Raw genomic sequence first — 13,287 nt, 5'->3', positions numbered from 1 at the left:
GACCTGAGCCAAAGGCAGTTACACAACCACTGAGCTACCCAGGCACCCCCTGACCTTTCTATCCCATGGAGAGGAGTGACTAACCTGATTGGTGACTTTGGAGGGCGGTGGGGACAGAGACACAGAAAGAGAGAGAGAGAGACAGAGAGAGAGAAGAATTCATTGGACACCACTGGAGTTGGCTAAGTTCTAATTATTACTGTGAAATTTAATAATCCAAGAGAGAAAATTAAACAATTACCTTGCCTTTCTGGTTTCGTCTGTATTTCAGAAATTATCACCTAGCTTTCATGGATAAAGGAAAGTTCTATACGGAATAACTTCCACAAATAAATAGGAAATAAAGGGATAAAATTAAGTCATTTTATAAGCCCACTGAAATAATTGATTCCGACAGTGGTAATCAATCATTTTGCAAGTGCATTCAAATGGTGCTCCCCTGGGCCACACCATAGTACCTAGGTATTTGTTAGAAGTGGAAAGCTTTTGGTCCCCAGCCCAAACCTACTAAATCAGAAACTCAGAGGGGTGGAGCCTAGCAAATGTGTTACAAAAAACTCTGCAGGTGATCTTGATGGATGTTAAAGGTTGAGAAAAGCTTTGTGCCATCATGGCTCAAGTTATGTAATTCTTCAGAGGAATTCAAGAGGATGAAGGCCCTTCTGAAGATGTCCAAGTGTCCCATCCAGACCCTTGATCTTACTGCTATTTCAGCCAGGGTTGAGATTCCGAGGTGACAGCAAGGTCTTTGTATTTTGAAGGCTCAATAATGCTATTATGTTTTGTCTTCCATTGGCTCTGACCCTTCAGGTAAGATTGTGTCTCAAACACAAGTGCAGAAAGGTCGGAAAGACCTTTTCAATCCACATTTACTATTTGGACTATTAAATAGTAATTTTTATTTCTGAAGCTTCCCTAAGGAACTGGGGCAAATTGAGTTAATCAAATTTTCTAGACTGCTCTGATTCCCCTACAGCCATATAGACCTGGCTCCTGTCATTTTGAATTTCTGAGCTTTTATTTTTGTCAAGAAGATTGGATAATATATTCATGTGCTTCAAAGCAGCTTGCAATCCTCTTGGCAAAATGACCTGTATGTGATAGAAATGTTGCACCAACAATCCCTACATTACTTTGAGGTTTTTATTTGGCTGTTACAGTGTGTGTAGGTATTCTTAATTTGTACACATTCCTGGAGGGCCAAGTCTGAATTCTGCTGTGTTTCCTTTGTAGCAGGCTAAATACTGCATGACATCACGTACTAAATGAGTGTATTTTGATGATCAAGCTGCTGTGAAGAAAATACTATTTCTCTTCAGACATACTTTTTGAGAAGTGTGTTTCCCTTGTAGTCCTCTCTGTTCAAGGTTCTGCAGGTGGCCAAGCCTTCATAATACCATAGGCTGAATTTCTCAGTCCATATAAAGTAAGTCACAATAATATAATAGCATTTCTTCTCATCTCTCTCCAAGTGCATGGTGGGAATTTCTGCCCACTGCCCCAATATTTCTCCCAAGTAGTTCTGAAAGTCTCCAGCTGGTGTGTAACCCATGAGTGATACTCTTCTTAAGTCCTACTCCAGGTCCCTGTGGTCATACCTTCTGGGAGTGTTGATCCCAAAGCAGCAGCCAAGCAAATGGTGCCTCTTTGGGATAATGATGGAAGAGGTTACAACAGCTGCCACTAGTCTTTGCTACTGTACCTGCACTGACAAGGTGCTTTGATAAGAGCGGCATTCCTTATTGCTACCCAGCACCCCCAGGGTTTGACACTTGCATCATATCATGATTATCTTGTTGAACTAGCTTTTTGTGTGTGCACGTGTGTTTGAGGATTGCATGTCCATTATATCGTAGGATGCATATGCTTTTCTACTGAAGTATATTTTACTGAAGTATAGCTGCCACACAATGTTATATTAGTTTCAGGTGTACAACACAGTGATGCAACAACTCTGTGTGTTATGCTGTGCTCACTGCCAAGTATCATTACCATCTGTCAGCATGCAAGGCTATTACAGTACCATTGACTATATTCCCCATACTGTGCCTTCGCTTTTTGTGGTTTTTACTGGACCTCCATTGTAGCCCACTTGCCTGTAGAAGTTGTCATGGGACTAGGTTGGGAAATTATCAGAGTGACAAGTCAAGACTTATGATCTTACCTCCCTTCTATTCCAGGCCAGTTTTCTCCGATCCAAACTCACATACTTGAATATCATGTTTTAAGATGTAATTCTCTGACTCACTTCAGGCCTGGATGTGTCTGAATGCTAGGGTAAATGTAGTTGTGTCCCTGCTTTAGATAAGATTGTAGGTTAATATGATAAACTTATATTAAAGAATTTTGGGTCTGACTCCTTGGAAGCCATCTGAGAAAAAGAACAAAGCACTCTAAATGCGAGAGGGTAATAGCAGCGAAGTTCTATGGTCTCTAGAAACACGTCTTCATTTACTTGTGCCTTCAACAAGTATTCATTAAATGTTTACATGTTCTAGACCAGGAATTACAAATGGATTCCATCTTGTGTGCCAACTCTGATCAACTGTGGTTACTGTCTATAGCAGTCTGAGTCTACATGTGGGCTCAGCAGGAAAGTGTCATGAGTGATTAGGAACGTCAGCTGTGGAGGAATAGGTACTAGTGGCAGCAGACACACCAGGTATTTGCCATCCCTCTTTCAGTCTCTGGAGATACAGCAATAAATAAGACACATGCATGTTTTTAAGTAGCTGAAGTGTCCTGGCAACAGAAATTCACAGGATTTAATCTTGGGGTTGTTTTATTTTTTGTTTTGTTTTGGCTTATATTCCCTTCCCCAGAGATGTCCTTGGTCATCCAGCTGTGACCATCTTGGCATGTACTTGTGTCTGTCTCCTACTGATTCCATGTTCTCATCTGGATCTATAGCATCTGCAGGCTGTCACAGTCTCACTTCTTGTGGTTAATGCACAAGACTAGCTCATCTCCTGCTCGGAAGAATTGGAAATGACATTTCAAAGCAAAATTGCCCCCCAACTCAAGAAAAATCTGTCCTGGATAAAAAAAAAAAAAAACCAAAAAAAACAAACAAACCCCAAAAAACCCTTCAGTTCCCTATAGTATGATACAATTTGACATCCTAATTAAAGTAACCACGGAGGAGGGTCAAAGAGGGAACAAAAGGAAGAGATTCACATTTCAAGTAGCAAAGGAAAACCCTTTAGTTGACTTGGCATGTAGATGAAAGAGACCTCAGCTCCCGAAGCTAATTACCTGCAGCATTAATTCAGGATGTGAGAGACAAATGATGCACCTTTGTAAAAGTGCCCCAAGACAGTCCGTTGAGGCTGATTAGTAAAAGCAAAGCTGGTGGGGACGTCTGGGGAGCACATGCAGGGAGCTGTGATTCCACTATGTATTGTCTAGTTTGCCAAAGAAATGGCCAGCATGTGAGTTCTATAAAAATTGATTAATCATTTGAAGCCAGATGCATCCTTTATTGAACCTGGCTCTTCCTTATTAAATATAGTGATTATAACCAGAAAGAAGGAAATAATACTTAGAACGATCCGTCATTATTCCTATATACTGCTAATGAAGCAAAAATACCTTTTTATTTAATAGGTATTGAGATAATCAAATATAAAACCAAAGGGTCTCTTCAATTTCCTGAAACAATTAATGATGGTGAATACAGTATTCATTTAAAAGCAAGGCTCTCCTTCACCTTCACAATCAAAACAATTAAAGCATCTGGGTTGCTTTCCTTTTGTTTCTTAATAAGGAAAAATAAAAGTCATCCTAGTTCTGCAAATGGCAAAGTTCCACATCATGCTTGAGTTGCAGTATAAGGAGGGGAAAAAGCCTTTGCTAATGAGTATGTGTTGCTTATGTCATCCCACTGTTTGTTCAATACAAACTTACTATTTTGTTTTTCTAACTTTCCTTTATTCCTGGCACAGCACCCATCCTGCTTTTTTCGCCCCAATCCAATTCTGATTTTTAGTAGGAATGCTCATATTCAGACATGCTCCTACTCCCTACCTCTCCCCACTGTAGTTGAAGGAGTAGCATCAGACCCAGGAAAGGTCAGTGTTCCTTCCCTGGTAGTTTAAAACTTGGAAAGAGAGAGACACAAGCTGTCTTTCCTCACTGGATGAAGTTGTTTGTTAGCAGGCATGTTTAAAGCTCATGGATAGAGAAGAATGAGAAAGCTGGAAATGAAAGACTGGGAATGACGCCCTGACTGAATCCTATTTTCTGCAGAAGGCTAGCAGGGTCCATTCCTGTGGCCCAAATTCTCAATTGTTACATGAGATGCTCCAGTACCTTCCTATTAATTCCTCATTTTGATTGAGCTAATTCAATTTGAATTTTGATAACAAAGAGCCCTAACTACTGAACTACCAACTAAGCACGCTAACCATTCGCCTGGCATTAGTGATGCTGAGCAGTTGGGACTGTTTCATCTACCCAGAGGGTGGACATTAGCTGTTAGCAAGATCCTAAGGAATGGCAGTGATTTGGGAATGTTCTGAGGGATAGTTGGGAATATGTGAGAGGCTAGAGCAAATTTGCTCCAAGCAGAGCATGACAATTAGCATTCAAATGACCAAGGCCCAGGCCCTGCTGTTTCAGGATTAATAGGGAGCCCCTAGCACAGGATTTGCACAGCCAAGAAATGAGATTATTAATCTCTTGCCTTCTATCCCTTCTCAATTACTAGCTCTTCATGCCTGCCTCTAAATTTGGCATCACTTATCAGCTTTGACATCCAAATCCCTGCGCAGCATCCCCTTTGGCCAAACCTTACCTTTCCCTGACTTTGAGCTTCCTGGGTAAACTCTCCCCGTTTTCATGCCCATGACATTCATCCGCAGCCAACTGACCTTCGTGCTAAAACTGCACCGATCAATTCAGTGGCTGCTAGCTACATGTGTCTATTTACGTTTATATTTTTATTAATTAAAAATTTGTAAGATTAAAAATAGAGCTACTCAGCCAGATTTCAAGTACTCAGTAGCCCCAAGTGCCTAGTAGCTACTGTACTGGACATTTTTCAGCATAGCAGAAACCTGTTAGCCCCATTCTATCAAGTAGTTCTTGACTGACCAGACCACCCTTGTCTGCTCTTTCAGCAGCTACTGAGAGAAGATGCAGGAGAGAATAATGAAATATAGCAGTCACAAGATTCCTTATCTCTCCCAGGAATAGCAGATACATTACAAGTGCCTCCGTGCTCCCCATGCCTGCCCTTGGCAGACCTCACCACTTAATCACAGCACCATTTCCCACTGAACCAAGGTGGCTCTTGCAACCTTCCTGAGCACTCTGCCCCTGGAAGCTTCTAACGGCAATGGTCAGGGTGGATATTTGAGATACATCATTGAGAATCTGTTGCCAGCACAGTCCCCTCCTTTAGCTGAAGAGGTAATCAAGGTCCAGTGGAGCAAGTGAGTAAGACAATCTACACTAGAATTTAGGCCTTCAGATTTAAAGCAGTAGCGTAGCATGTTGGGATAGGCCAGTAAGTTCTAGAATTAATCTGCTGGGGTTCAAATCTCAGATCTACCTTTTAATTTCTGGGTGGTCTTGAACTTAACTGTTTTTGAGGTCTAGTTCCCTCATTTATGAGTTGGGGATTTTAGCAATAATGCTTTGTTCAAAACATTGCTGTGGGCAGTGCATGTGATGATTAGCGTAAAGGTGCCTGGCATACAGTAAGTACCGAATGAATGATAGCTATTACCATTACTGTGTGGCGCAGAGGCCCCATTTATTATTCTGGGCATGTAGAAGAGGAAGCAGAAAATCAAAATGACTGTAGCACACATCAAGGTCACACAGCTAGTTCACTGCGGAGTAGAGGTTTCCACCTAAGTATATTTATACCGAGTCCAGCGCTCTATTACATCATGTTCTCGAAGCAATTCCTGCTTCCTTAGGTACTCTAACATGCCTTTTCACCCTTCCAGTGCAGGGTACTAAAAAATTCATGTATGTGTGTACTTACATGGCCCTCTGACACAGCCAACAGAGATCCTGACAGATAAATTGATTATGAGCCTGTCTTGTTGGGACCTTCTTGTCTGAGTAAGCTCTTGCCACGATTTGGCCCTCGGCTGGTTAGAGATGAACCCTGAGGTCTATATCACAGCTGGCTTTCTCCACAGGTTCCCAGGCCCATGAAAGGAGCAATTTACTATGTAGTATCATGAAACTGATAGTTTGATTTGTAAAAACTGCATTTTATAAACCTAATAACTGTTTCCAGTTTACAAGTAAAGAAAACAGGCCCAGAGAACGTCAGTAGTTTGTCCAAAGACAAACAGCTAAGAGGTGGTGAAATTGGGAGTCAAACCTCAATTGCCAGAAGACGTTAACCCCCGTTAGCCAGCCACTGCTGCAAGCCGCAGAGGGTGGGGATGCATGCCAGAGGAGGGCTGGGCACCGAGCCTTAGCAGGTCCTGGGGGAGGGATGAAGTGGCTGGTCTCAGCAGAAAAGTATCACCAGCTTTTTGAAAACCACCCCCGTAGCTGCAAAAGCAATTCAGCCATCATGCCTGACAGTCTGTTAGTTGAGAATGTCATTTTTAATAAAACCATATTTTAAGCCACTTGTTAATTACCGGCTATTCTAACAGAGGAGCCTAAAGACTTCCTATCTTTGGACTTTGTTATTTTGGCAGGATTTGGGTTCCTTTTGTATTTTTCTGAAAACCTTAACCCAATCTCTACATGCTCGCTGGCATTTCCTTCTGCCTTTCCTCCTTAGCGGCAAGCAGTACAGGAGTAAGGCTATTTAAAGACTTTTCCTCCACTAAGATGAATGGTCGATTTATCTTTTTAAAAAAGGAAACTTTCTCCAAGAAGGTGTTTCGTGAGGATGAGAGCTTTTTAAACCCGAATATCATCAATCATCTTTTTTTTTTTTTTTTGGTCCAGAAGGTAGATAATTTGTCCAGAATTCGTATATCCTAACCTAGTTAAATGACAAGGAAGGAAGCCTCTAGCTTGCTCCATCAGCGTGGTTTATACACTCAATCTAAGTGTCATCCCTCCAGCAGTCTGCCTAAAGGTAGTTCTTTCTGTTAGAAGACTGTGGCCATGCGGCAAAACAGCTTAAAGTTCTTAATTAGCAACTGAATTGATCACATTTCATGTCCAACATTTGGATTAGCTGATTTTTTTTTTAAAGAAATGTGTCTACTTTTTAAACTGTAGTATATACCAAGTGTGTCTTTCAAACAGGGACCACCCCCTTTACATGTTTACCTTAGCAAACAGCAAACTTGTTCTAACACAGACTGTGGAGGAGACAGGAATCCTGTGAAAGGAATAAGTAGGATTTGCAAATATGAGTCAGCTGGTAGCAAGTTGCAACTGCAGGTCACATTCCAAACCTGGAAGCTATGATATACATAAGATCCGGGCATTTAGAAAGAAGAAAAGAATCTGAAAATAAGGGTTAGGATCTCTCACTATTTATCTCTGCCTCATCACTTGCACTATAGTTATTTTGTTGAAGCACAATCTAAGTTACAGATATAAATCCATTTTCTGCCTGAGAAATGGTTTTCCTCAAGCTGGTGGTGAAGATTACTCTTGCTTTCTGTGGAGCTATGCCAGTGGCTGCTCTGGTGTCTTCAGAATCATTTCAGGACCAGGGCATTCAGGCATTCAGTCCCTGCAGATGAAACCTGTCCCTTCACGTGTTGATGTGCTTCTGTGCAGCTGGGTCTGTCCCAATTCACCACCCCAGCACAAGCAGAGACTATTAATTTTGTAATGAATTACCTTAGGGACACCACAAAGCACACAGACACGCAGACACAGACACAGACACACACACACATCCCAATAAGAGCACCAGCCAGCTTCCCTCAGGGGTGTGGACACCAGCAGCAGGTTTATTCATTGTCAGTCCTGGTCTTTGAAATGTTGTCCTGGTTAAATCTCAGCAGTGTCATTTTTGGCTATTTTGGCAGTTAGGTGCTGAGAGTAATAGAGACATTCTTGACTTTTTTCTTTCAGTTTTCGTACTCTCTAGTTCTCTGTTGGGTAAAAATGAAACCTAGGCAATGTTTGTGACACACTTAGAATCCTTAGGGAAAAGTGGAAAAAAAATCAATCCATGATAAACTAACATCATTTCTTATTTCCCAGTGAAATGAAAGCTTAGCTTCTGATGTGATTTTGGGTTAGACCAACTTCCTACGTGCCACAGGCCTTCAACCTTGTATTCTGTTGAACACAGGTCAAGACGGTCTCTTCTTAAAAGATCGCTTCCGGGCAAAGGGACAGAAATAACATCGTGGTTTATCATTTGGGTTCTGATGTTACTTGGGCACAATTTTTAAGTTTGGCTTTCCTGTTCAGTTCTGCCTTTTGCTGGGTTTTCAGCGCACGAAATCCACTTCTGCTAAACACGTGTTGGAAAGCGCTCAGAAACCAGTAGATGGCAGAAGTGCACTGCCTAAAATCAGGAGATGGCATTCCAGCAGCACTCCAGCCTGGCGCTGGCTACTGGCTCTGAGGGGGTAGGGAAGAAGCTGTGCTCCTTATTGACTGATCCACTGACCCCTGTCTCCTCCTCTCCTTCTAATTGCAGTCCTGGGTGCTGTTCTCCTCCGGCTTCTCCAGCACTCTGCCAGGATGGTGGACTCCAGCAAGCAGATCTGCAAGATGACAGTGCAGCTTCAGTTTTGGATGGCCTGGAAGTCTTGAACTTTCCCAGCACTGTGGTCCTGGCAGCTTTTTGAAGAAGGTCCTAAATATGCCTGGGACTAGGATTCTTAGCTTCAAGTGGGAATAAGGCAATGGGTAAATAGGCTACTTTTAATAAATAACCTCTGTTCTCTGCCATACATGTCACTCATTCATTTTCTCTTAAATGTGTATTTTTTTAAGATTTTATTTATTTATTCATGAGAGACATAGAGAGAGAGAGAGAGGCAGGGACATAAGCAGAGGGAGAAGGAGGCTCCATGCAGGGAGCCCCCTGTGGGACTTGGTTCTGGGTCTCCAGGATCCCGCCTTGGGCTGAAGGTGGCGCTAAACCGTTGAGTCACCAGGGCTGCCCTTAAATATGTATTTAATTCTTACCACGAGGTAGGCATGAGGGTAGAACCATACATTAGACATATTCAAGCAGTGCAAGAAACCTACAGCTATGCTATGAAGGACATACAGGCCATTAACAGGCATAAAGACAGGTAATGGTTGTTTCAGTAAGAGTGGATACAGGACACCAACAGCACGGATGAGCTTTCTAGTGGGAGTAAAGCCTAAAGGAGATCTCAAGGGCAATTGGGAGCAAGCCAGGCAGAGTCAGGAGAGGAAGATTCCAGGCTAGAGTCTACTCTAGAGATAAAAAGAATCTAAGCTGGGAGAGAGTGCTGTCCCCTGGGGACCTGAGAAGTTGATTGAAATCTAGGGTGGAACAGTGATAATGGAAGAGAGGGAGGTGGGTCTTGCACACTATACCAAGGAGTTTCCTTTAGCCTGAATTTACTCTATCACTGAGGAGCCATGAAAGACTATATAAAAGGCAGTGTTCTGATTATGTCTGCTCTTCAGATGGGCCATTCTGGTGGCATTTATAGAATGAATTGGAGGGAGGAAGAAGGGGAGAAGTGAGGATGAGCATTCCTGATAGTCACAATGAGGTTGTGGCAAGGGGATAGAGAGCAGCAAGTGGATGGTTAACGAGTTATTAGGAGGGTAGAAAAGATATTTGGGGACTTTTTCTCTGTGTGGGGTAAGAGAGCAGGAGACTCAAAAATAACCTCTTAGCCTTGATCTGGGGTAACTTTAGAGATTTTTGTTGCCATTAACCAAGTGTAGTACTGGGCAGAAAGTCAATGCTGAACCCCGGTGATGTGCAAAGAACTTTGTCAAAACTAAAGAGCATGAAACTATAATTAGTTAATATTCATTTATCCATTCATTCATTTAAACAACATTCATGGGTCATCTAGTTTACATGAGGCAATATGCTGGGTCTTGTGTACAATACCAGTATGAACAAAAATGATACTTTCTAATCTTTAATGTGTTTAGAGAACACTTGTTTCTTCTTACTATTTTCCTGTTGTGTTTACTGCTTCAGTTACACATTTGGATTGCATTTGGATTGTATTGTATTATACATGTTGTATTATTTCTCAAAATTATTTTTATGTAAGCCTCCTCACTTTATCTAGAATAAAAGCTGCTTAGGGGCAAGTCAGCAACCAAAACTCTGATGGTTTCACAAAAAAAGCATTTTGAAAATTCTTGTCAAATGAAATAAAATATAGCTATAATTCCTAAAGCTATTTTGACACATTGTTTGGAACTCTCCTGCCGTTCGTATTATCATGAGAATTGGAAAAAGAAAGAAAGAGAATAAGGTTGAATTTCCTCTCAACTTCCTTTTTTCTGGTGACATTCTCATAACACTACAAACATAGCAAATAAGTGGAACAAAGACAGGTGAGTAACTAGATTCTGTAATGGGAGAATTGAATAGATCATTGATAGTATCCCTAATATCTAGGAGACTTTACTGTAAAGACACATACAACAATGATGCACCGTTTGCAGGATCGGGCTTGGAGATATTTTTATTCTTCCAGTTAGACAAGCCTTTGTGTCCTTACAAAAGATATACTGAGCTCCTATGTGTCAGCAGTGATGATACAAGGTTTAACACAATAGACACAGTCCTCCTTCTCAGGATGCTTAAGACGTAGTGAGGACAACAGACCTTAGACAAGCAAACACAAGTATATTGTAGTCCCACAATAATAAGAACCTGTGTTAATCCACCAAGATTTGGCTCCCTTGTGACAGCACATTTGTGGAGGAACTGTACGGTTACACTTATGAGACAGGGAAAAACTAACTGGGTCATGAGGACCTAAATCCATTGCTTTGGTCATCATTACAGAGCTAGAACACAGCTGTACTCATGGTCCAATGAAATAAGCACCTAATGACAAGAGACAGAGAGTTTCCTAAGTCCTTAGAAAGAGCATCTGCACCAGAGGTAGCAAACCCACTAGGCTTTATTTTATGTAAGAGGTCAAATTGATTGGAAGTAGTTTCCCGATGTGCCATGCTGAGCAAGATTTAGTGGGGAAGAGCGATTGTTTTCAAATAAGCAATTATGTAGGAAGGGAGGGTAGTGACACATGGCACATATTAGTGCATCCTTCATTACACTATGGCTTAGTCAATACTACCGACATATTTTAAAGAAAGCAAGCATAGAGGAGTTGAAATGTACTACCTAGAAACACAGGGATTAGAGAAGGAGCCTAGGGTAGGAATTGTTCATTTCTGAATCTGAGAGACTCTGACATTCAGGTCTCTAAGCAGGTGAATGCTGTCAAGGGTCAGTCATGTTTGATCATGTTGCATCGTGGCATCAAGACACTTGAGAATCTCCTTTTCATTTTCAAATCCTATGTTCGGGAGGGCTTTTTAATTCTGCTGCCAAGCTCACTAGTACCAGGAAGAAAGATAGTTGGTAAGAAGTTTGGGTTGTTTTTTTTTTTTTTTTGACAAATGTGTACTGAAACTTTATTCATAACCATCAAAGGCAGAAAACAATTCAAATTTCCAACAACTAGTTAAAGAATAAACATAATTTGGTTTATCCATACATTACAATGCCTTTCAGCAATAAAAAGGAACATACTACTGATACTTGCCGCAACATGGCTGAATCTCAGCTCAGTTAGAGGTGAAAGAAGATAGACACAAAAGATTCCATGTACATGACATTCTGGAAAAGGCGAAACTGTAGAAACAGGGAACAGATCAGTGGTTGCCGGGGCCAAGGGTTGGAAGGGAGGAATTGACTGTACAAATGGCATGAATGAAATTTGGGGGCTGATAGGAACATTCTAGATTTTGTGTGTGGTGGTGGTGATGATGTGACTAAACATATTTATCAAAACTCATAAAACCATATCCTTAAAATTGGTGAATATTATTTCACGTAAAATTTGTCTCAATAAATCTGACTTTTTTTCCCCCAAAACAAAAATTTGAAAAATCATTCTGAGGTACATTCCCTCTATATGCACTTTGTTGGGAGTTTTTATCGTAAATGGTAAGATGTTTGGGATCATTTGGGAAAGCATTAAAATCTGGTTTTTGGAATTGTAAGTCCCAAGGTTAGACCCTTGGTTATGGTAAATCCATCCTAACATCATGCCCTCCTAAGGTTTCTTGTTTGTCAAACTGGCCTGTCCACATGCACTGCCTGGAAAGTGCCTTCATTTGGACTTTAGTGAAACCCACATGAAATTTTATCAGTTAGCCAAGTAACCTAATTTGTGAAACTTATGTGCAGAAAACTGATAACAAATTATTCAAGAAACTCACACTTCTATGTTTTGATGAATAGAAGCTTTAAAAATAAACAAATGTGGCAATTAAAATATATATGAGTTCAATTTCAGTGATTTTTGGCAAGAAGCTACTACTTACTTTCTTTTCTCACTGGCATCTTCCCCTGGTCTACTTGCAAATTCTGCAAAAATCTTTGTTCTTGAATGTATTTAAATGCAAATTCCAAGTTTACCCACACATTCTGTTAATGATGTGAGAGTTCTAATGCATTTTATTTCTCACTTAAAAGATGAAGCAAAATGTAAATTTGAAGAACATGGGAGGACTTTTCTTTCTGCCTTTTTAAAAATGCCTCCAAGTGCCATCCTTCAGGCTGAAAAACACGGAAAAGAAACGCCTAGTAACAATGCTGCTTGGCCTTGGCAGTTGGCATTGTATTTCTTGCAAATGAATATCTCAGCATTGAGTCACAGGAACTATTTGCCACATAAAAGTGCAAGTAAAGTAACTTCCTCCAAGGGAAAGAAAGACTTGAAGACATTAGAGACTCAATAAAACACTGATGTTCCAACGGCTCAGCAATTGGAGAAGTTCATTTGGAAGTAGTGCTAGAATGGAAAGGAAAGGAAGAGAAAAGCAGTTGGGAGGAGGAGGTTGAAGGCAGAAGCAGAGAAGAAAAAGAGTCATAATCTGAACTTCAGCTGTGACAGGGTAGTGATGGGGTCAGGCATCATGGAATATTTGACAGATGAAGATCTAAACTTTAAGCATCAGGCTAAGAGATTAAATCAAAGGGTTAAGATTCAAAGCCCAAGCCAGGCTATTCACATACAACATAAAGCTTCTTCCAGAGCAAGTCACCAGATTAAGTGATTGATTGCTTAGTAGCCACACATTTCTTCCATCCAAATACGCAAGCAATGAAACTTTGCCACTTTTCCCATCAAGAGGCGGAGTCAA

This window comes from Canis lupus, chromosome 13, assembly GCF_011100685.1.
Source record: "Canis lupus familiaris isolate Mischka breed German Shepherd chromosome 13, alternate assembly UU_Cfam_GSD_1.0, whole genome shotgun sequence".
Taxonomy (NCBI): Eukaryota; Metazoa; Chordata; class Mammalia; order Carnivora; family Canidae; genus Canis; species Canis lupus.
The sequence above is the reverse complement of the archived record's forward strand: the minus strand, read 5'-3'. Positions refer to the sequence as shown.